Source organism: Schistocerca cancellata, chromosome 6, assembly GCF_023864275.1.
Source record: "Schistocerca cancellata isolate TAMUIC-IGC-003103 chromosome 6, iqSchCanc2.1, whole genome shotgun sequence".
NCBI classification, from domain to species: Eukaryota; Metazoa; Arthropoda; class Insecta; order Orthoptera; family Acrididae; genus Schistocerca; species Schistocerca cancellata.
In genome coordinates, this window is record NC_064631.1 from 52610806 (window position 1) to 52633782 (window position 22977).

At 43.4% G+C, this 22977-nt stretch overlaps 1 protein-coding gene across 1 annotated transcript in view; it reads right to left on the reverse strand.

Annotated features, from left to right (window-relative positions):
- The window catches only part of LOC126191140 (inactive dipeptidyl peptidase 10), a 1759372-nt gene extending 1736703 nt beyond the window's left edge, over positions 1–22669 (reverse strand). The window contains exon 1 of the mRNA XM_049931893.1: positions 22570–22669. The gene's annotated coding sequence lies outside the window, so the exon portion shown is untranslated. The remainder of the gene's footprint in view (positions 1–22569) is intronic.
- Between the last annotated feature and the right edge of the window lie 308 nt (positions 22670–22977).

Below are 22977 nucleotides of genomic sequence, written 5' to 3' on the forward strand. Positions count from 1 at the left end.
TCCTCACCAAATAATCCACCATTGGGGCAAGAAACTGAAGATTCTTAATGCAAATTATTCATTTATTTATACTTCCGTTTCACCTGCGAAGATCAGGCCTTCGGACCATCTCTTGCATCTCACCAGGCATCATTAGTGAGTAAACATTACAATATGAACTGTAAATGAGCAATATATAATTATAACGATGATAATAATAATTACATGTGTAGTAATGGAAATGGAAGTTAGGTCCTATCCTTCACAGAGCGTTGGGGAACGATGCGGGAGACCCGCACCGCCGTACTAGGCTAGGTCTCAGTGGAGGTGGTTTGCCGTTGGCTTCCTCCGAGCGTAATGGGGATGAATGATGATGATCAAGACGACACAACACACAGTCATCTAGAGGAAGGTGAAAATCCCTGACCCCGCCTGGAATCTAACCCGGAACCTCGTGCTCAGGAAGCGAGAATGCTACCGGGAGACCACGAGCGGTGGAAGTATGGTAATGAATACGTGTAATTTAAGAAATGACCCTTGTATTAACATCAAGCAAATTCCTCATTCGCTCTTGTCGAATGTGAATAATGACATCCAACAAAAACAAGTGACAACCATTAAAACAGGAATCAATATGTAGAAAAAGACGATTGGGCAGAAGAAGATAGAGAAATAAAAAAGAGTAGTAGATGAGATGGAAAGAAGAGAAATAGGGCCAGAAAAGTAGGACCGAAAGAAAACAGCAAGGATGTCCCGAGATGGTAGCTATGCAGATGTTAACAGATAAAACTGTAATTTGTTCTGGAACGCAGAGCGGTGTGGGATAAGTTGCAGGTTAGAGGGTACTTGTTCCATTGTTGAATGGCTTTGATAGGAAGATGGAAAAAAATAACCTAATGTCTGTTCATGCTACATCGTAAATTACGCTGTGGATTTCCAGATACAAATGTGAATCTGGATACCTCCGTCTACTGTCTGTACGAATTGTGTACGAAATATACACAATTGTGATGCAAAATCTCGTATTTCGCTCTCCAGAATGTCTATAGAAAACTACTGTGCATAGCCCTTGCTACAAGCTTAATTTCACCGGAATGATAACCGGAATCTCCAGAATAGACTGGCCATGAGTGAGTGAGGGCCGTTTATCTGCGTGTCAGTGTACATTAGCCCGACATTTTAAGAACTGGCTGTTATCCAGCGAGCTGACATCCGATATTCCTCGAGGACAGTTATTCCGGCAAGGTACTGGATGCAGGAACTAATTTTATAATGAGAGCAATAGTAATTTGTTTCGGAACAGTTAAAATGTAATAATATCGCGTGCACTCGTTAGTGGAGGTGTTTTGTAACCTACCATGCCACAACGTAAACATACAAGTTGTTTCTAAAGCGAGTCAACAACTATGAAAATTCATATATACTTATTCTACTTATTCATATGACGCTAAGACCTAGTCTTGGCTGGTACCGAATCACACCACCACAAGAGCTAGTGGCAATTGGAGCAAGGATATCTTCATTGGTCCGAGTGTCCCCACTGGACGTCCCAGGTGTGACTATTTGTCGTGTGTTAAGATGAAATTTGCATTTCAAACGGTATAAACTAACGGTGGTGCAAGAACTAAAAGAACGCTTACTACTCGACGTAACGATTTGGCATAAGACAGTCTGGCAAAATTAATTGCTTCAAGTGCAGACAAGAAGAGGGTTAAAGTAAGAATAAATACCAATTTGGAAAATTCAGTAACGAAAGTAGAAATATACTTTAACTCAGCAGGAAAGTTAAAATTCGCTCTGATTACGACAGGATAGAGTATTCGGCACTGTGTAAAACCTTAACAGAAGAAATAAAGACCGATAACATAATAAATCATTCTAAGATCCAGCTTAGAAAATAAAACAAGTTAAATAATGCTAACCGAAAGCTCATAATTACCCAGAAGCAGATTATTGCAATAATTTGAGACAATGGAAGACTGGCCGATACAGATAAAGTTTTTGATTTCGTCTGAAATATTTACGGTTATTTATACATAGAATAGAACAACATTACTTTGCCTTCCCTATGCAGCCGAAGTTTTTGACATACTTCCTTCGGAAGGTGAATGTGCTAATGGCACCTTGCTAAAGAAAATTTGGGCATTTGTGGTAAGGTCTTATGGGACCAAACTGCTGAGGTCATCGGTCCTTAAGCTTACACACTACTTGATCTAACTTAAACTAACTTACGCCAAGGACAACACAAACACACGTTCCAAAGGGAGGACTCGAACCTCCGACGGGGGCAGCCGCGTGAACCGTGACAAGACGCCCCAGACCACGCGGCTACGCAGCGCAGCCTGCTAAAGAGAAGTGCTCCTGATTATGATGAGTTGTCTGTTGACATTCAGAAGTTTTCTGGTGGGGAAACGTACGAGCATTTGTCAAACATCTTTACTCTGTCTACCGCTTGTGCAGCAGTACCAGTGCCATGAAATAAAGCAATCATAATACTCCTCTAATATAAAGAAAGTATTCACGGCATAAAAGAACTAACACTCCACAACATCATTTGCCCTTAGCACTAAGTTTTTAGAGGAATATTACTTAATCTTATTTAATCGTATCAGTCCCATCCTTGACACAGCTCGGTCCATTGAGCAGGTTGGATTCCACAGCAGCTTTAGAGCGCTAGACCATATTTTTGTTTTCGGAAAGAGATAAACAGAGCGAACGAATACGATATACCTCTATGCATAGATTTTTGTACATTTTCAAACCACCTCTGATTCAATTAAGCATTCTGCTGCCGTGCAAACCGTAGCTGAGCAAGGGGTAGACGTGACCTATATTAAAAGTCTGGACCATATATACGAAACATCTATAATTTTGCTACTCTCAGGAAAATAGAAAGTTTCCAGTTCACAGCGGAGTGAAACTAGGTGATAACATGCCTTCCAAGCTGTTCTCTGCCGTCCTGAAAATGACAATGTTACAAATGAACTGGGGAGAAAAATGAGTTACAATAAACGGGAAGAGATTTAATAATCCGACATTTGCAGATGACATTGTACTATTGATAAATGATTTTGAAAAAGTGCAGAAGTTGGTACGAGTTTTTGCCTCGGAATGTCAGAAAGCGTGACTGAGCATAAATCTTCCCATGACAAAAATTGTGTCTAAGAAATCGAGCACGATGGGGAACGTACAATTTAAAAACACGCCAGTGGAAATTGTCAGAGAATACATCTCTTGTGGCCAGCCTGTACGTGTGATTGGAAGGGTAAAATCAGAAATCTTTCGACGCATGCTGGTAAGCATTTGGAAATGTTCCATTATGTTCAGGTCGAATATGGCGCTAATAATTGAAAAGAAATTGCTTTCGATCATTGCGTCCTCACCGTACTGACTTGCGATTTTTAGACCTCGACACTTCATGAAATGCAAGACGGAAACTTAGAACTGCACAACGAGGCATAGATGGGTCTATGTTGGGATTAGCGAGGAAAAACAAAGAAAAGGCGGAAGACATGAGATCTGTCACCGACGTCAGGGGCAGCATGGAGTGAACAGCCACTGTCGAAGAGCAATGTGCCGCACTTGGAAGAATAAATAATGACCGATGGACAAAAGCGGTGCTGGAATGGAGTCCAAGACATGGAGACAGGCAGATCAAGAGAGAGACCGTTAGACAGACGGGACAAAGGCCTGCGGAAAATTATTGGACTACACTGGCTGAATGTCACTCAAGATCGTTCATCACGGAAGAATATGTACACTACTGGCGATTAAAATTGCTACACCACGAAGATGACGTGCTACAGACGCGAAATGTAACCTAGACGCAGTGATATGCAAATGATTAGTTTTTCAGAGCATTCACACAAGGCTGGCGCCGGTGGCGACACCTACAACGTGCTTACATGAGGAACGTTTCCAACCGATTTCTCATAACCAACAGCAGTTGACCGACGTTGCCTGGTGAAACGTTGTTTTGATGCCTCGTGTAAGGAGGAGAAATGCGTACCATCACGTTTCCGACTTTGATAAAGGCGGGATTGTAGCCTATCGCGATTGCGGTTTATTGTATCGCGACACTGCTGCTCGCGTTGGTAGAGATCCAATGACTGTTAGCAGAATATGGAATCGGTGGGTTCAGGAGAGTAATACGAAACTCCGTGCTGGATCCTAACGGCCTCGTATCACTAGCAGTCGAGATGACAGGCATCTTATCCACATGGCTGCAACGGATCGTGCAGCCAGGTCTCGATCCCTGAGTCAACAGATCGGGACGTTCAAGACAACAACCATCTACACGAACAGTTCGACGACGTTTGCAGCAGCATGGACTATCAGCTCGGAGACCATGGCTGCGCTTACCCTTGACGCTGCATCACAGACAGAAGCGCCTGCGATGGTGTACTCAACGACGAACCTGGGTGCACGAATGGCAAAACGTCATTTTTTCTGATGAATTCAGGTTCTGTCTACTGCATCATGATGGTCGCATCCGTGTTTGGCGACATCGCGGTGAACGCACATTGGAAGCGTGTATTCGTCATCGCCATACTGGCGTTATTACGCGGCGTGATGGTATGGGGTGCCATTGGTTACACGTCTCGGTCGCCTCTTCTTCGCACTGACGGCACTTTGAACTGTGGACGTTACATTTCAGATGTGTTACGACCTGTGGCTCTACCCTTCATTCGATCCCTGCGAAACCCTACATTTCAGCAGGATAATGCACGACCGAATGTTGCAGGTCCTGTACGGGCCTTTCTAGATACAGAAAATGTTCGACTGCTGCCCTGGCAAGCACATTCTCCAGATCTGTCACCAATTGAAAATGTTTGGTCAATGGTGGCCGATCAAATGGCTCGTCACAATACGCCAGTCACTACTCTTGAACTGTGGTATCGTGTTTCAGCTGCATGGGCAGCTGTACCTGTACACCCCACCCAAGCTCTCTTTGACTGATGACCTTAGATGTTAAGTCCCTTAGTGCTAAGAGCCATTTGAACCATCTGTATGACTCAATGCCCAGGCGTATCAAGGCCGTTATTACGGGCAGAGGTGGTTGATCTGGGTACTGATTTCTCAGGATCTATGCACCCAAATTGCGTGAAAATATAATCACATGTCAGTTCTAGTATAATATATTTGCCCAATGAACACCCGTTTATCATCTGCATTTCTTCTTGGTGTAGCAATTTTAATAGCCAGTAGTGTAGTAGACTTCAGAAAGAAGCTACACATGTCCCACTCCAAAACCATTGCTCAACGAGTGAGGCGCATTTTCAGAAGAGAGTTTATTTCTTCTGCAGTACGGACGACAGGTGGATCACAGTGTGCGATTGAAATGGCGTGCCAGCTGGGAACTTATTCCAAAGTTGAAGTTGGCGGGACAGTACTATTCTTGTGGGCAAAACGTCAAAATTTCACACAGTGGGAGTCTGATGGTATATGGTTCAATTGCGGTGTCGCGTCCAGACCTGGTGAAATGGTGCCAGCAGTTTGATCAAGGCCGCATAGAGCGACGCTGACTGGGAAGTACAGATCTTGTACCACACGGCTCCCATGTTTCCGATAAGTTGACAGACCAGTTTTTGGGAGGAGGGGGGAATGGGTAGGGAGGAGGGGGAAGATGTTTTCCAACGATGAGGACGTTCATACAGCGCATCTCGAATGGCTCCACGCCAAGGGGCGGATACCAGCCGTCGAGGAACGCAACGATTAATAGAACGTCTGAAAATTGTTTCCATAGGCTTGCTGATTAAGCTGGCAATAGTTTAATTTATCTGTGTCACTTTGAAGTGTATTACAGCCTGCCGTAATAATGTATAATTTACTTTTTGAATCCGCCCTCCTACCAAATTTTCCGACTGTTTCCCCAAAACTGATCACTTAGGTAAGAGCACGTGCACATATTTTAAATGATTAATGAAAGAGAACGTAGTCCATACTAGGGTGTTATGTAAACGATTTCTATTTGATTAGTGGGATTAGCTAATTTAGACGCCGTGTCATTTTAAGCATCTGTAAAACCGACATGGAAGACTATAACATCGAATGCATACATCTCAATATATCGCCTAATATATATATATATATATATAGTTACACATCAAGTTCCACAGGACCAAATTGAGGAGCAAATCTCCATGGTCATGGAACGTGTCAGTACATGAAGTTACAACATAAAAGTACTAACAGATAAAAATAAATATTTGTGAACCTGAAAAAAGTCATTCCATAAGTATAAGTAAACGCAGGCAACAATACAACAAGAATCAGTTTAATTTTTCAAGGAACTCCTCGACAGAATAATGAGGAACATTATAGTCAACTCACGCTGATGTAAATCCTATGGAACTCGTCTGGGTCGCTGTCGAACGGCATCACCGCGTAAGAAAATCAGCGGCTTATTATTTACCCGAATTACATGACCTGTGGCAACGGCCTTGCCACAGTGGATGCACCGGTTCCCGTGAGATCACCGAAGTTAAGCGCTGTCGGGAGATGTCGGCACTTGGATGGGCGACCATCCAGCCGCCATGCGTTGTTGCCATTTTTCAGGGTGCACTCAGCTTCGTGATGCCAATTGAGGAGCTACTCGACCGAATAGTAGCGGCTCCGGTCAAAGAAAACCATTATAACGACTGAGAGAGCGGTGTGCTGACCACACGCCCCTCATATCCGCATCCTTAACTGAGGATGACACGGCGGTCGGATGGTGCCGATGGGCCACTTGTGGCCTGAAGACGGAGTGCTACTACTACATGACCTGTACGTTGACTTACTAATGCCACATAACTCCATGATACGCATAATCAGCGATGTATTTCGTTCCAAAGACCGATAAGCAAAATATTAAGCAAGTAGTCAAAAAGTTTTCCTCATCAGTGTACACATCTAGACACGTAACAGTAAATACTGTAGGACTATCGACATAAAATGTCAGAGGCACATTGTCAGCCACCAAAGACTACTTAAGGGCTTACAAACAGCCATAATATATATTGCATACAGTATATTAACAAAAATATATCAAATAAGTACAAATATCACAAAATATTGGAACATAAACAATCCATTAGCAGTGTATGGAGATGTATACAGACGATGTGATATCCTTCCACGTACGGTTTGCAGGTGCATTAAAAGAACAATTGTCGCAATTAGCTAATCGCGCGATTAATTAAACATCGGCTACATTGCAGCCTACTAGGAACCACGCTTTTTTTTTCATTTAGAGGCCATGGCTCCCCACATAAACAGAACATATTAAAAAATTTTACCGAGCCCCTTCGAATATGCTAGAAATTAGAATGTGGTTTCTATTTGAGCAATCATAGATTTGTCGTACATAGTACATTCCTGGAAATGGAAACAAGAACACATTGACACCGGTGTGTCAGACCCACCATACTTGCTCCGGACACTGCGAGAGGGCTGTACAAGCAATGATCACACGCACGGCACAGCGGACACACCAGGAACCGCGGTGTTGGCCGTCGAATGGCGCTAGCTGCGCAGCATTTGTGCACCGCCGCCGTCAGTGTCAGCCAGTTTGCCGTGGCATACGGAGCTCCATCGCAGTCTTTAACACTGGTAGCATGCCGCGACAGCGTGGACGTGAACCGTATGTGCAGTTGACGGACTTTGAGCGAGGGCGTATAGTGGGCATGCGGGAGGCCGGGTGGACGTACCGCCGAATTGCTCAACACGTGGGGCGTGAGGTCTCCACAGTACATCGATGTTGTCGCCAGTGGTCGGCGGAAGGTGCACGTGCCCGTCGACCTGGGACCGGACCGCAGCGACGCACGGATGCACGCCAAGACCGTAGGATCCTACGCAGTGCCGTAGGGGACCGCACCGCCACTTCCCAGCAAATTAGGGACACTGTTGCTCCTGGGGTATCGGCGAGGACCATTCGCAACCGTCTCCATGAAGCTGGGCTACGGTCCCGCACACCGTTAGGCCGTCTTCCGCTCACGCCCCAACATCGTGCAGCCCGCCTCCAGTGGTGTCGCGACAGGCGTGAATGGAGGGACGAATGGAGACGTGTCGTCTTCAGCGATGAGAGTCGCTTCTGCCTTGGTGCCAATGATGGTCGTATGCGTGTTTGGCGCCGTGCAGGTGAGCGCCACAATCAGGACTGCATACGACCGAGGCACACAGGGCCAACACCCGGCATCATGGTGTGGGGAGCGATCTCCTACACTGGCCGTACACCACTGGTGATCGTCGAGGGGACACTGAATAGTGCACGGTACATCCAAACCGTCATCGAACCCATCGTTCTACCATTCCTAGACCGGCAAGGGAACTTGCTGTTCCAACAGGACAATGCACGTCCGCATGTATCCCGTGCCACCCAACGTGCTCTAGAAGGTGTAAGTCAACTACCCTGGCCAGCAAGATCTCCGGATCTGTCCCCCATTGAGCATGTTTGGGACTGGATGAAGCGTCGTCTCACGCGGTCTGCACGTCCAGCACGAACGCTGGTCCAACTGAGGTGCCAGGTGGAAATGGCATGGCAAGCCGTTCCACAGGACTACATCCAGCATCTCTACGATCGTCTCCATGGGAGAATAGCAGCCTGCATTGCTGCGAAAGGTGGATATACACTGTACTAGTGCCGACATTGTGCATGCTCTGTTGCCTGTGTCTATGTGCCTGTGGTTCTGTCAGTGTGATCATGTGATGTATCTGACCCCAGGAATGTGTCAATAAAGTTTCCCCTTCCTGGGACAATGAATTCACGGTGTTCTTATTTCAGTTTCCAGGAGTGTATATCTACATCTACGTACTTACTTCGCTAGCCAACGTATGATGCATGGCGGAGGGTATCTTTTACCACTACTAGTCACCTGATGCACTCACAAACAGAGCGAAAGGTAAATGACTGCCTATATGCCTCCGTGAGACAGTTTTGCCTCCATGACCCTCACATGAAGTGAACGTTGGCGGCAGTAGAATCGTTGTGCAGTCAGCTTCAAATTCCGGTTCTCTAAATTTTGTCAATAGTTACCCGAAAATAATGATCCTTTTCCTTCCAGGAATTCCAGTACGAGTTTGCTAACCATCTGCTTAACATTCGTGTGTTGATTGACCGTACCGGTAACAAATTTAGCAACACATCTCTGATGTACTTCGACATCTTCCTTTAATCCGGCATGGGCTCTAAAGTCCATATCATAAGAGCTGTGAGCATTTCTTCACATTCGTTATAGCGAAACGCATCTCTTCTACTGTGTTTGAATGGAAAAAAAGGAGATTCAGGTGGAGTTATTACGTAATTTACTGTATTTATACTGTAATGACTAAGCCTAGCTTATTTTACAACTTTTGATTATTAGGATGATTGGATCAATCGCCTTTTCATTATCACAAGTAGACTGATTGAATGCTGAAAATATGACATATTTTACATTAAGAACTGACTTATTATAACGCAAATTTAAATGATTAATTTATTAATCATAATGATGTTATCTGTATAACTTTACCACTACAAAAACTGAGGAATGATGTGAGGACGTATTGCTAGCTTCGTGGTATAAACAAATGCTAAACAAAGTAGTTGGTTGCTGTATTCTTTCGATGTCATGATTGCTGACTTCATGTTACAGATCGACACAGGGATACATAAGTAGCAAATTCCAGGGGCAGTAAAGGGGATAAACGTTATCTGGAACACTAATGCAGACTACCGTAAGATAAAAAAAAAATATTTTTCTATGCATGTCAGCGTCACTGCGCTCAGAAAATGTGGAACTACTGTCAATTTATACGTGAGAACACGTAAAGAGAGGTCTTTTATAGGGCAATTATTAATACTGAATATCTCCTCTCATTTCTGTTGTTTTATGTTGTACAAAACTGAGTTTCAGCTGTTTGCAAAAGGTGCGGAGGCTTAGCAGAGAACCCAATGACGTCACTTACTGGGCTATGCAAGCCAAGCGAAAAAGAGCTACGGAGGAACACGTGACGGGCAGCTTATGAGAGTGCTCTCGCGAACTGCTGAAACCGTTGAACATGGCACGCCTGTTTGTCTCAATTAGTACTTGACGTAAGGCTGCACATTTAGCCACATGTAAAGGTGGTATGACACATTTTTCTAATTATACTGAGAGACGAAAACAGTGAAGTACCTAGAAGGCGAAGAGGAAAGAAATGAGACTTCACAGGCTAGGACTGTGTGTGATGTGATTTCAGTGATTTTACAAACAACATGGCACTATGAGCCCACTTATCACGTTGTACACTCTGTGGGCAGGACCCACGCACTGGCTTGGCTGGGAACGGTGTCACAAAGCGGTCGTTGGAACTGGGTCAGAGTTGACGTTCCGAGATGGCACCACACATGCCCCACAGTGCTCTTACTGGCTAGAGGAGCACAACAGCACTGCGCAGAGAGGTCGCAGAGACACGTGCTATACGTGGGCCACCATTGTATTGTTGAAAAATGGCGCCACGATACTGTTGCTAGGTGCGTATTACGATACTCTCTTACGGTGGACAGCTGGGGTCGACCAATATTCCATGTATAAATAAATACGTGCTTTTTGTGATGTGATAGAGCCTGTTTCTCCCCGTTCACCTGTTCATTCACATGTTACTTTTCTGTTCTGTTGGGTGCAAGGTCGCAGTGCCATGGAATTGAACCAACACGATGATCTAACAGTGACAACCATGTGAAGGTCCGCCGTATCATCAATGCTCTTATTTTACTCGATAGAGGCAGCAATACAGTTTGAGATGTTATACCGTGGACAAAGTAGAACTTACCCGGAAAGTACACTCCGTAAATTGAAATAAGAACACCGTGAATTCATTGTCCCAGGAAGGGGAAACTTTATTGACACATTCCTGGGGTCAGATACATCACATGATCACACTGACAGAACCACAGGCACATAGACACAGGCAACAGAGCATGCACAATGTCGGCACTAGTACAGTGTATATCCACCTTTCGCAGCAATGCAGGCTGCTATTCTCCCATGGAGACGATCGTAGAGATGCTGGATGTAGTCCTGTGGTACGGCTTGCCATGCCATTTCCACCTGGCGCCTCAGTTGGACCAGCGTTCGTGCTGGACGTGCAGACCACGTGAGACGACGCTTCATCCAGTCCCAAACATGCTCAATGGGGGACAGATCCGGAGATCTTGCTGTCCAGGGTAGTTGACTTACACCTTCTAGAGCACGTTGGGTGGCACGGGATACATGCGGACGTGCATTGTCCTGTTGGAACAGCAAGTTCCCTTGCCGGTCTAGGAATGGTAGAACGATGGGTTCGATGACGGTTTGGATGTACCGTGCACTATTCAGTGTCCCCTCGACGATCACCAGTAGTGTACGGCCAGTGTAGGAGATCGCTCCCCACACCATGATGCCGGGTGTTGGCCCTGTGTGCCTCGGTCGTATGCAGTCCTGATTGTGGCGCTCACCTGCACGGCGCCAAACACGCATACGACCATCATTGGCACCAAGGCAGAAGCGACTCTCATCGCTGAAGACGACACGTCTCCATTCGTCCCTCCATTCACGCCTGTCGCGACACCACTGGAGGCGGGCTGCACGATGTTGGGGCGTGAGCGGAAGACGGCCTAACGGTGTGCGGGACCGTAGCCCAGCTTCATGGAGACGGTTGCGAATGGTCCTCGCCGATACCCCAGGAGCAACAGTGTCCCTAATTTGCTGGGAAGTGGCGGTGCGGTCCCCTACGGCACTGTGTAGGATCCTACGGTCTTGGCGTGCATCCGTGCGTCGCTGCGGTCCGGTCCCAGGTCGACGGGCACGTGCACCTTCCGCCGACCACTGGCGACAAGATCGATGTACTGAGGAGACCTCACGCCCCACGTGTTGAGCAATTCGGCGGTACGTCCACCCGGCCTCCCGCATGCCCACTATACGCCCTCGCTCAAAGTCCGTCAACTGCACATACGGTTCACGTCCACGCTGTCGCGGCATGCTACCAGTGTTAAAGATTGCGATGGAGCTCCGTATGCCACGGCAAACTGGCTGACACTGACGGCGGCGGTGCACAAATGCTGCGCAGCTAGCGCCATTCGACGGCCAACACCGCGGTTCCTGGTGTGTCCGCTGTGCCGTGCGTGTGATCATTGCTTGTACAGCCCTCTCGCAGTGTCCGGAGCAAGTATGGTGGGTCTGACACACCGGTGTCAATGTATTCTTTTTTCCATTTCCAGGAGTGTATTTCATGTAACTTAAGACATACATCCTCCATCCCAGGCGTGGACGATGTAACTTGTGTTTCCCTTTCTTAAGGTACATGAAATGTATTTTGCGCCAGTATTACTTCGCACTCCCTGTATAATACGATTTGAGAAGGAGGATCGTTCACAATCCCACACAACAGACAGGCAAGAACCACCTTTCAAAAGAAATCTCAAATATGTTATCCTAGATTAAGTGTGCCTAAATTTTCAATCCAGCTGCTGTGAAATGAAACACGTGCACCAAGCGTACGTTTTTTTTTTTTTTTTTTTTTTTTTTTTTTTTGACGTGGCGGATGCAACGGAAGAGCGCCAAGCAAAAATCCATACGTGAAGAAAGTGAACTTAGCGGAAAACCTTTCGCTTGCAAGTAACCACGTCACAGAGTGGTGGAATGATGTTATATCTGCTATGGGGATAAATTCAAAGTCTTGGTAACAAGCGGAAGGACATTAGCGTGATACGAAGCAAACTAGTGTGTTGCATACTACACATTTGTAGCCTACATTAAAACAAGACGAGGAAAGTATTTTGGTATGGTGCTGTATCTTGTCATCTGGTGTGGGGAAGACATCACTCTCTTTGGCAACACATTAAACAAGGAGGAATATTTCAGTATCCTGAACCAAATGTGGAATAATTGAGGATTACATGTCTACTCAAATTTTTAGAAGTTATTATTCAAAGCAGACATTGCGCCTTGTAAAACAATGAGCTCTTCGCAACGGTGTGAAATTATGCAGACACGACCACACTCACTAGACATTAAACTCGTAGATAATTCATAAGACGAACTCGACAGAAGTATCCGAACTACAATCAGCTTGAAAGAAGACCTGGTAAGAATGGGAACAATTGGGTCTGGCCAAAAATCGTAGATAAAATGAATGACTGTTTGAAAGGAACTATAAAACGAAAAAAAGAAAAACAAGAATCGCACGCAGTGTTGAGTTCCAAACTTACTCCAGTATTCAAGGACAAGTATGTTATGACCGAATGATAAAGACACTACTGTGAAGTTGCGAATTACTACTTCAGAAAATACTGTCTTATTACGTTACACAAGAAACTGTATGCCACACTTTTCATTTACAAACAGAATGCATTTTCCATTAACTGAAATATCCCTTTCTAATTAAATGTATATTTGAAAATAAAACAGATATCCCTGGAAATAATGAAGTTACCGAATATTAATAACAGACACTCTACAAAACAGAATCTGCAAAAAAATGTTTCTCAAAACTGTCTTCGAGTATTTGGAATCGGGAGGTTTGAATTTTCATAATTTGTATCAGACTGTTCGGTATCGGGACTGTTCGAATTTTCATAATTTTGATCAGTTCTTTCAGTACAGAGTTCCATGCGAAAAAAAAACCGAGTCGCTTGTGGACAAAAACCCCAAATCATTATACAGTCCGTAACAGAAGTGACAATTAATAATACGTTTACTCTTCTGTATTAAATGTAAGAGAGTACTGCATCGGAGATAACGTGCACATCTGTCAGTGTGTAGTGGAAATGAGACTATTTATATGTTATGGTACTTCATTCGTTGCAGAGCCCATAAACCAGATAATATGAACTATTCTCATCACATTATTCATCTCGACACATCGTCACAGGAAGTACGCAATGTGTCTGCTTTTGTTACAAAGATGCAGAGAACATAATCCACGTTTTAAGGTCATCAAGAGGTCATATGAATGAAGGTCAGTTCATAATTAATGCGCTCCACTACTCTGTGACTTCAACCCGAGCGAGGTGGTGCAGTGGTTAGCACCTTGGACTCGCATTTGGGAGGACGACGGTTCAAAGTCTTGTCCGGCCATCCGGACTTAGGATTTCCGTGATTTCACTAAACCGCATCAGGCAAATGCCAGTATGGTTCCTTTGAAAGGGCACGGCCGGCTACCTTTCCCCCCCTTCCCTAATCAATTGGGACCGGTGACTTCGCAGTTTTGTCCGCTCCCCCAACCCGAAGTCTGTAGACAAAGTTTCGTCATCAGTGACGATTCGATGTCTTAAATCTTGATCTTAAACGTCAAATCATTGTTCCGGCACATCTGAGCAAAACTGAAAATGCCTAAACACTGAAACCACGCTGAAATAAAGATTTGACGTTGAAGATCAAGCTATGTTGCACCGAATCGTCGTTCCTGATGACACGTTTACAACTTTGACTTGAAATCACAGCTCTCTAAGCAGTCATTCGTTGAGTAAAAATTTCTTATCGTTTAATTCTTTTATTGAGAATACAGAACACTGATGGTATGCCAGCACCTCCGGAAATTGCTTCAGGTGTTCCTCGAGTATATTCTTAAAGTTCTACACTTTGGGTTTTCTTTTGACGTTTTCGGCCTTCCTGGTCTCAGGTCATCTATGCTCACATGACTTTCACGAAAACGATGAGTCTATCGATAATTCTATTTTCGTCACCTTTGCACCCATCGAGAAATTGTATTTTGGTCACTACCATAGTACTAAAAGTACTGTTGATTGTGGTAAAACTTTAGCCATGTAGAATGAGTGCAGACACCATTCCTAACACGCGTTATTAGGAAACGGTATCAATGAAAATAAAATACGACCTTCTTTGCGAGTCTTTCCTTACAGTTGTCATAACCAACAATACCGACGTCTCATTCACACTGATGATTCTCTAAATTCACTCCGCATCTATTTGTCTAGCTCAAAAATTCCTAAGTTAAAGAGAAGGGTATCAGATTCGCTAACAATAATAACACATATCAGTTTTTTCAGAATTCAAGTTTATTGAAACATTCGTCACTGACCTTTTCAAATGTCACCATCATGGTCTAGTTCTCATTATTCTCCCGCATCAATAGCTGCAGCATGGCTCCATACAGAAGGTTGGACAGCAGACGATGTAACTGCCCACGACCAATCTCCAAGGGGCAAACATTTGTGCATAGTAAAATCAGATGGATGTAGACAAATATCTGATTGAAGTCTCACATTTAAGTACGCTATGTATTGCTAAGAAATATGAAGGTATACAGGCATTCCTGGAATCATGCTTGTCGAAAGACGCAGTTGACTTTAAGTTCTGCTGCTTTTCTGTGTGTAGAGTGTATCTTGAGCTCAAACGTAATGATGCAACTCGAACAGAAAGACCTTATCCATATCAAGCAGAATGGACTCCGAAAAATCATGAAGCATATCCGAAATACATGACATCTTGAAAGTCATGAATCATAATAGTCAATTAGCAGCAGTATTTCTTGACTTTCAAAAGTATTTGACCCATTACCACATTTCAAACGAAATTTTCAACTGGATTGAGGGATTTTTGGTTGGGTGAATGCAACATGTTGTCTTAAACGCTGTGCCACCGACAGAAGTAGAAGTAACTTAATGCTTTTCCCAGGGAAGCATACTGGGCCCTTAATATTCATGTACTATATTAATAAAGTGGCAACCAATATTAATTTTAACCTCAGACTTTTTGCAGATATGGTAGTTGACTGTAATGAAATACTACCTGAAAAAACCTGCCCAAATACTCAATCAGGCCTTTATAAGATTTCAAATAGGTATACAAACTGGTAGCTTGCTCATAAAACGATGAAGCATACTACCTTATCACTATTGTGTCAGTGAGTCACAGTTTTAATAAGTCAACTAATATTACTTCCTGCGTGTAAGGATATTAAATGGAATAATCACACTGTACAAGGAGGGGGGAAAGAACGATCACCCGTTTGTTTTGACTCATGGCGCGGCGGACATGCAGACGCCTGAAATGGAAGATGACTGAAGATGGACTAGTTTCGAGAACCAGCATTAAGGAATCTATGAGTATACTACGACTTCCTTCGTATCGTCGTTGCGGCAGGGTCCGCAGCTGCGATGGATTATTCAGTCATTTTGTTACGTCTTTAGCTAACATGCTTTTCTTAATTTGATCTACGATTGTACAATTTCTCTCATGGGCTATTTTCAAGTATCTAAAACGGTATACTAGGAGGATCATAAATTACTTTACAAAAGATTCCTTAATAGGATAATAGTATATCATCCGATACAAGTCTTTCTTCCCATGATCTATTTATAATTGCAATTCATTGTCATGAAGTAAACCGGCAGTTCTGTTCGTTATTACGGGGTTCTTATTTTTAACGTGTATGTGCATATATTCTAGGAATATCATAAATTATTTTCCAGCATTTCGTTAATAGTACATTATTCCAAGGGCGAGTTTGCAAAAACTGTTTCACTGTCAGTCTATGGCGAAATCTCTGTAATTCATCATAGCCATATCATCACAAGAGGCTGATTTATAAAAACATAAGTTTCAAGATCTGCCTAGTTTCAGAGATGCTCATGTAATATATTTCTACTCGATGGGGAGGGGACAGGAGGGTAGGGGCGAAAAAATTCAAATCATGGAATTTCAAATTTTTCTTATGTCCAAGAATAATGAAACGAAGCCGTGATGGTTTCTTATGTAAGTGCTTCCACAAAAAGGCATGACAATTTGATTTAAAGAGGAACGTATGAAGACGAGACAATCATGAAACAGGAGAATGCAGTGGTTGCGATTGTTGAAATTAAAGTTTCGTAGAAGTATTGGAACTCAAATATATTCACTGCTTGTATTTTCGTTAAGCGTAAAATAGTGTTGTACAATTTTTTGTGTTTTTCTAAGTGTTGTAGAATGGCCAATTTCAGATTTTCGTGTTGTACGCTATGAATTTGTAAGTTGTTTCAATACTGTCAACAACACGATCAGGTTCAGGCAACAAATATAAGCATACTAAAAAAAGGAACATCCCAGTATTCTAGTGCTCATGTCTTTTATATTATTGCCACTGCCATTGTCAACGGCATTTAAGGGGCTGTGTGTTCTGTTGTTTCTACAGTATGCAAGACATCTCTGCAAATAACAGATATTCTTGTTCTTATTTGTAGATTGCCTTTCATTTCTGTAGCACTGTTTCAAATTTATGGTTAGGCGTACCATGATTTCCGTCCGCTCATAATATACCTCCTCCTGTTCCTCAAGCTACCTTCCTATGACACAGTTTCCTTACGGTGTAGTCTTAATGTTTCTAGAATGTTCTTTTTGTGTACAGTTTAGCTTGTGCATTTTCAGTTATATCGCAGTGACACTATCGAAGATAAAGTCTGTTTTTTTTGTGTCACACTTTCCACCTGTAGTATCTGCTTCAACGCTGGTCACCAGTATTCCATCCCCTTTAACGACTATAGTTGTTTACTGTTTGATTATGGCCTTGTAAATCCTAAACTGGTTCACACAATAAATTAATATTGGCCAACATTCACAGTTTGCAATTTTTATTGATAAATGTGAAATTGTTCGGTGCAGAATCAACTGAATAACCCACTAATATGAAAAATGCTGATTTATTCCGCATACTGGATTTAGTTACGTATCGCTTACATCCAAGTACAAATATACTAATTTCTACGTTTCGTGGATTACGTGCGCTTACTATGTTGTTGTTACGCATCTAATGCAGTTAGTAAGTGCATACTTATCAAGTGCCCCATTAGGACAAAACCAGAGAGCCAAAATAATAAGTAAAGACTAATTTAACTGGATCACACGAGCAACTGCAACAACCTTTTTCCGAGGTTGTGAGTGGGACGTTATGTCGTTTTATAGCCGATGTTGACAGAGGCCAATTGCAACAGTGGCCGTCGCGTTGGACTATAAAACAACGTGAGGACGTGAGCACATACCTGGAAAAGCTTTCTTGAAGATGAAAATAACTATGAAAACCTACGCTCGCAGATTACGGCTAACCACCATACAAAATTTCTTAGTATTCAAATTGGTGATGAAGCTAACTAAATGTAAATTCTAATTACAGATTACTGTCAACAGTGAACGATGTCTCATTTTGGGACCTACAGGAGGAAAATAGTAGCATATGTTGTATGCTCCCCTCATAACGTCATAACGCTACTGGATAATATTTTGAAAATGCGGTACTTATTCCGAAAAAGTAAGTAGTGGGAACAGTAAGAACAATGGGCAAACAGATAACCAAACTACAGCCAAGAGAATTCATTACCCAGTGATGCTGTTGCCAACATTGTTAATTATGCTTGACCTAAAGGCATAGAGTATAAAACGACACACGTCATTGCAGAGCAACCAAGACGAGGAACTGAAGTTCTCGATGAGGAGCAAAACAGAATCCTAAAGTACTGAACCAAATCTAGGTTATGTGCGGTTATCTAATAGTCATGTTCCCCTCACGGTTGACTCAGCAAGAGGAGAGACACGTACACATAATCGTCTGTATGCGGCGAAGTGTGTGGTGTAGCATTTTACGTTCCATATCAACATGAAACTTAATAATGAACGAGACATTCGTATTAAAAAACGGTACAGTCATCTTACTCCGACTTACTAGGAAAAGGGACATTAAGGGATATCAATTCTGAGTACAGAATGAAAATGCTGTACCAGCTGTATTTTTATAAAGAACCCAGCTATGTGTTTTTACCTGTTATTGGATCTATATTACGCCAAGAATTTACGTAATCGACTACTGTATGTCCTTCCTTTTACATTACTTAAAACGACGTCCATCTTTCATATACTAGATGAATATAGGATGTTTCGTTTTTTGCAAGTTTTTCAGTTTACAGATGGAGTTATACTTGCGTGAAAGTTTAACTTTCATGCCACCTTTTCTCGCTTTCTGATTTCGGTATTTCATGAATGAAACACTGGTTATATAATAGCATATGAAACCAGCCCACGAACGTTTTAAGCTACAAGCACAAGTTGCGACAAACACATTCGAAACAGCATGTCACAAAACGAATTACTGTGTCCGAGAACCCAAATTTATTTGCGGTAGCAGACTGTTTATGAAAATGCTGCCACACTGTCGGCAACGCATCCATAACATATTTATAAATCTGTAAGCAAAAAATAGTTATTGGTTCGGTTTTATTACGGAAATACTTTCAGGAAATAAACATCCCGGTACATTTAAAGACAGTTTCCTGCAGTTCCAGTCCCACATGAATGAAATCGCTATGACACGTGGCGATTTTATTGTGATTTCATATTGTGACTTCTTATTCTGATATAACTTCCTTTCAGAAGAGTCCGACATCACATGCTTTAATCATCAACGTAACACATACAATAATTTAATGTCCTATCTCACACTAGCTCACAAATAGATTGTCTGTGGGAAAGAATGTCGTATTTCGTTTTATTTTAAGAATACTGAGAACGACAGACACGTACGGAGAATAACTACTCCTCCAGAATATTTAAACGGCAACTCCACAACATTGACTCCTTTACTCGTGACGTCAACATTTAAATGACGTCATGGCTTTGCTTAGAGTACCTCTGCCGCCAGTATTCACAAAGTATACAGATGGAGTACCAAAATTTAATATCCGAGAGACAGAAAGCGGGCGCCGGAGCGAGATTGTAGCTGCATCCTGCTGTGGATCGATCCTGGGATGAAGTTTTCGCAGCACGTATATCTGCAGAGAAACACGACACGGCGGCCAGCATTTCCATCCACAGATAAACATTGCAATAACTCCTGCTTTCAGACCGAGGTTTTAAACGAGTCTTATATACACTCGCGCACACTATTTCGTTGAGCTGTGTTTGCCAGTAGCTCAAATTATAAAACGTTTCTAGTTTGCATTCTACAATTGTTTGCAACTGCCTATTTGTATCGATGGAAAGCTGTTATCTGGTTATCATATAGGTCACGTATTACAATACAGCAATATTTAACACGCGTTGAAATATAGAAATATCACGTCAACAGCTGCGGTTTGTGTGCGAATTGTAGTCTATATGGGAACGTGTACCGTGTTTTCACTGAGGTTGTTAGTAATATTACTGACGCTACAGAAACTGCGGGCCATAGAGGCCAGGAAACGTTCAGTAGAATTTCTTTTGTATAACTCGAGAATGCAGCACTAAGCTTGATCTGTACTAAGATATATTCCAAGTTATTTCATGCGATCCTCCTGCCTGTGGGACAGTAACGAACAGCCAACACATATAATGGGTAAGCGAATGACCCCTAAAATCTTTTTCACGTACTCTGTTATAAGACAATATTTGCTTCCGTTGATCGAAGAAGATGATAAGCGCGTGCTCATATCAGCGACTACTTTGATCTGAAAAGAAGCATCCATCTTGTAATGTTTTCCATAAGTATTGAGCATCGCAGAAATATTTCCATATCTCATACGAAAGCGCAAGCAAGGGAGGTGTTTCGTGGCGTTTTGATCTCTTCAAGATTTGTACAAGTGAAATAAAATAATCACCAAATGATTTTATCAACTGAGAGGTTGAGTTTCTTGCGCCGATCTAAACTGAGCCTCTGAAATTCCTTTCATTAGAACTGTTCGCGTTTTATGAACATTACTGAAAACATTTTCGCACTTAAGACTGTTCGGTGCGCTGTAACAGTCAAGTGTCACACGGTCTATACGGCATGTGGTAAAATGTTGTCGAAAGTCGGCACTCATAGTGAGGACCTCACATCTAATTTTTGCCTACTGTCCAAACATGTCAAATAATTTTTCCTTCTACGACGGCTTATAACCTGATTTAGCCGAAAATACCGGCACACAAAGTTATGTGAGTGATTGAAAATCTGTAGTGTGGCTAACTTAATGTACTCCATGTGTCGGTCAACAACTGCGCCCCTATTAATAGCTTGGTGGCACGAATCAGATAACTGCGTGCGTAGAACTGCAATTGAGATATCATTGAACTGAGTATCACTCAGTAAAGAGGTTTGGACCATCTTTACTGAAATAATGTTAACGGAATGAACTCTGAGATCTTGGGTAAGGTCTCATAATACATTTTCATGCTAACGGTTAGGACAAATTGTCAAATGCTAGAAGTTGAAGGATATAACGTGGAGTTCGGATCACTGTTTATCTGGAGAAGGAAAAAACTGGAAGTAAAAAAATTGATATTCATATGTGAAATACATGTGGAGTGTCACCAGAGTGTCTGCTCTGTTAACTGAAAGTCCTGAATGTAATGGCCCCATGTTACATCATTGCCATCTTCTCTATCGATATGTTCCATACGTTGTAAAACATCCTTATTATGCAGTTGTGTTACATCATTGCTCTCTACTCTATCGACATGTTACACACATTGTAATACACCCCTATTTTGCAATTGTTCCTTGTCTTGGAACAGAATCCGTAGATGTCGCCATTCCCTGTCGACTAACGTTTTGAGAATCTCATCGTAAATAGCCTCAGGTCGTACTGATCTAATGGAAACGTATGATGAGAATTTGGAGGAAACACTCTCTACAAGGATAGAGAAAACACATTGGCACGATTAATCTCAAACAAAATATTGTGTTGTGGTTATTGTTAACTATAGATTAATTGTTGACACTTGTTTTGGAAAAAAAGTTATCAGTAAAGGCTTACGTTCCAGACAACAGGAGGATTGTGCTGGACGAACAGAAGCGCGATGTTTCGTGAAGAATTTATATCTCAAGCAGCCCTGAATTGAGAATGGCACCTTGTTCGTATAGAGTACTGTTTTTTCGCCATGTTCACTTAAAATAACGGTAAATATATTCGATAATTCTGTTGTGGCACAAAATGGAAGTCAGGGTGGTAAAAGTTATGTACCACCAGCTCTAGAATTTTTCGTGGGTTATGTTCGATTTATGTACATAATATCACCAAAATACTCGTCAAAGAACTGTAGACTATTTAAAATAGGTTCTACTAATTTGTCTTGCAGTTTTAGTTCTTAGAACGAAAATGTGCTAAATGTGGTAGAATGCGCTAAATACGGTGCTAACGTAGACAGGAGGTTCCGCTACAAGGCAATTTGTTAAACCAAAGCGTTGATTCATATTAGTTAACATCTCCAACTCAAAACTCACAATGCACCCTAGACCTCGGGCTACGCTGTAGATCGGTCTTGCCACAACCAAGATACCAACCAAGAAGTGATGTACTTACAGTGGAATATATGTGTACTTTGCACAGACGTCCAGATACTTACAGTGATGCCGTTTACGTATGAAGTACCATTTTCGGCACTTTTCTGCAATGTTCTTCAAAATGACATGGAAGCGTTCACTGTAGATCCAGCCAAATATATACACACATTCTATCGTGGCATTGGGCGCAGGTGATGACTGCAGCGAAGGTGACATGTAGGACGGTACTGTTCGGGGTAAGTGACGCATCTGCACATACGACGACGGCACTGGAAACTACACTGTATGTGTGCAGGCTCGCTCAATACCAGAACTGCCCCTGGTAGGTAGGCAGGTATGCTGTGCAACACATAAAAACAGCTTTGTTGAGAGCGGGGGACCCACCTCTGTGACGAAGCGACCCCGACCACAGCGAGCAGGGGGCAGTGAGAGGCCGCGGGCACGTGCTACGTGGACACCGCGGCGGCCTGGCGTCGGCGTCCCCCGCAGGAGGCAGCAGGGCGCGCAGTGCTGGAGCCGCGGGCGCGTCTGCACGGGCGGCCCGCAGGTGCAGCAGCCATGCGTGGGCGCAGCGGGCAGCGGCCGACTGCTGGCTGGAGCCTGGCTGGACTCGGCCTCAGAGCCGCGGCTGCCGGCTGGGGGCGCGCGCCGCCGGCTGCATCGTCCGCGGCGGCTCGAAGGGCAGGCGGTCGCGTCGGCGGCGGCGTCGGCGGCGGGAAGTGCGCACGGCGGCGGACCTGCGCCCACTGAGCCCTGGGCCGGGCCGGGCGCTCGCCCGGGACCGACAACGCC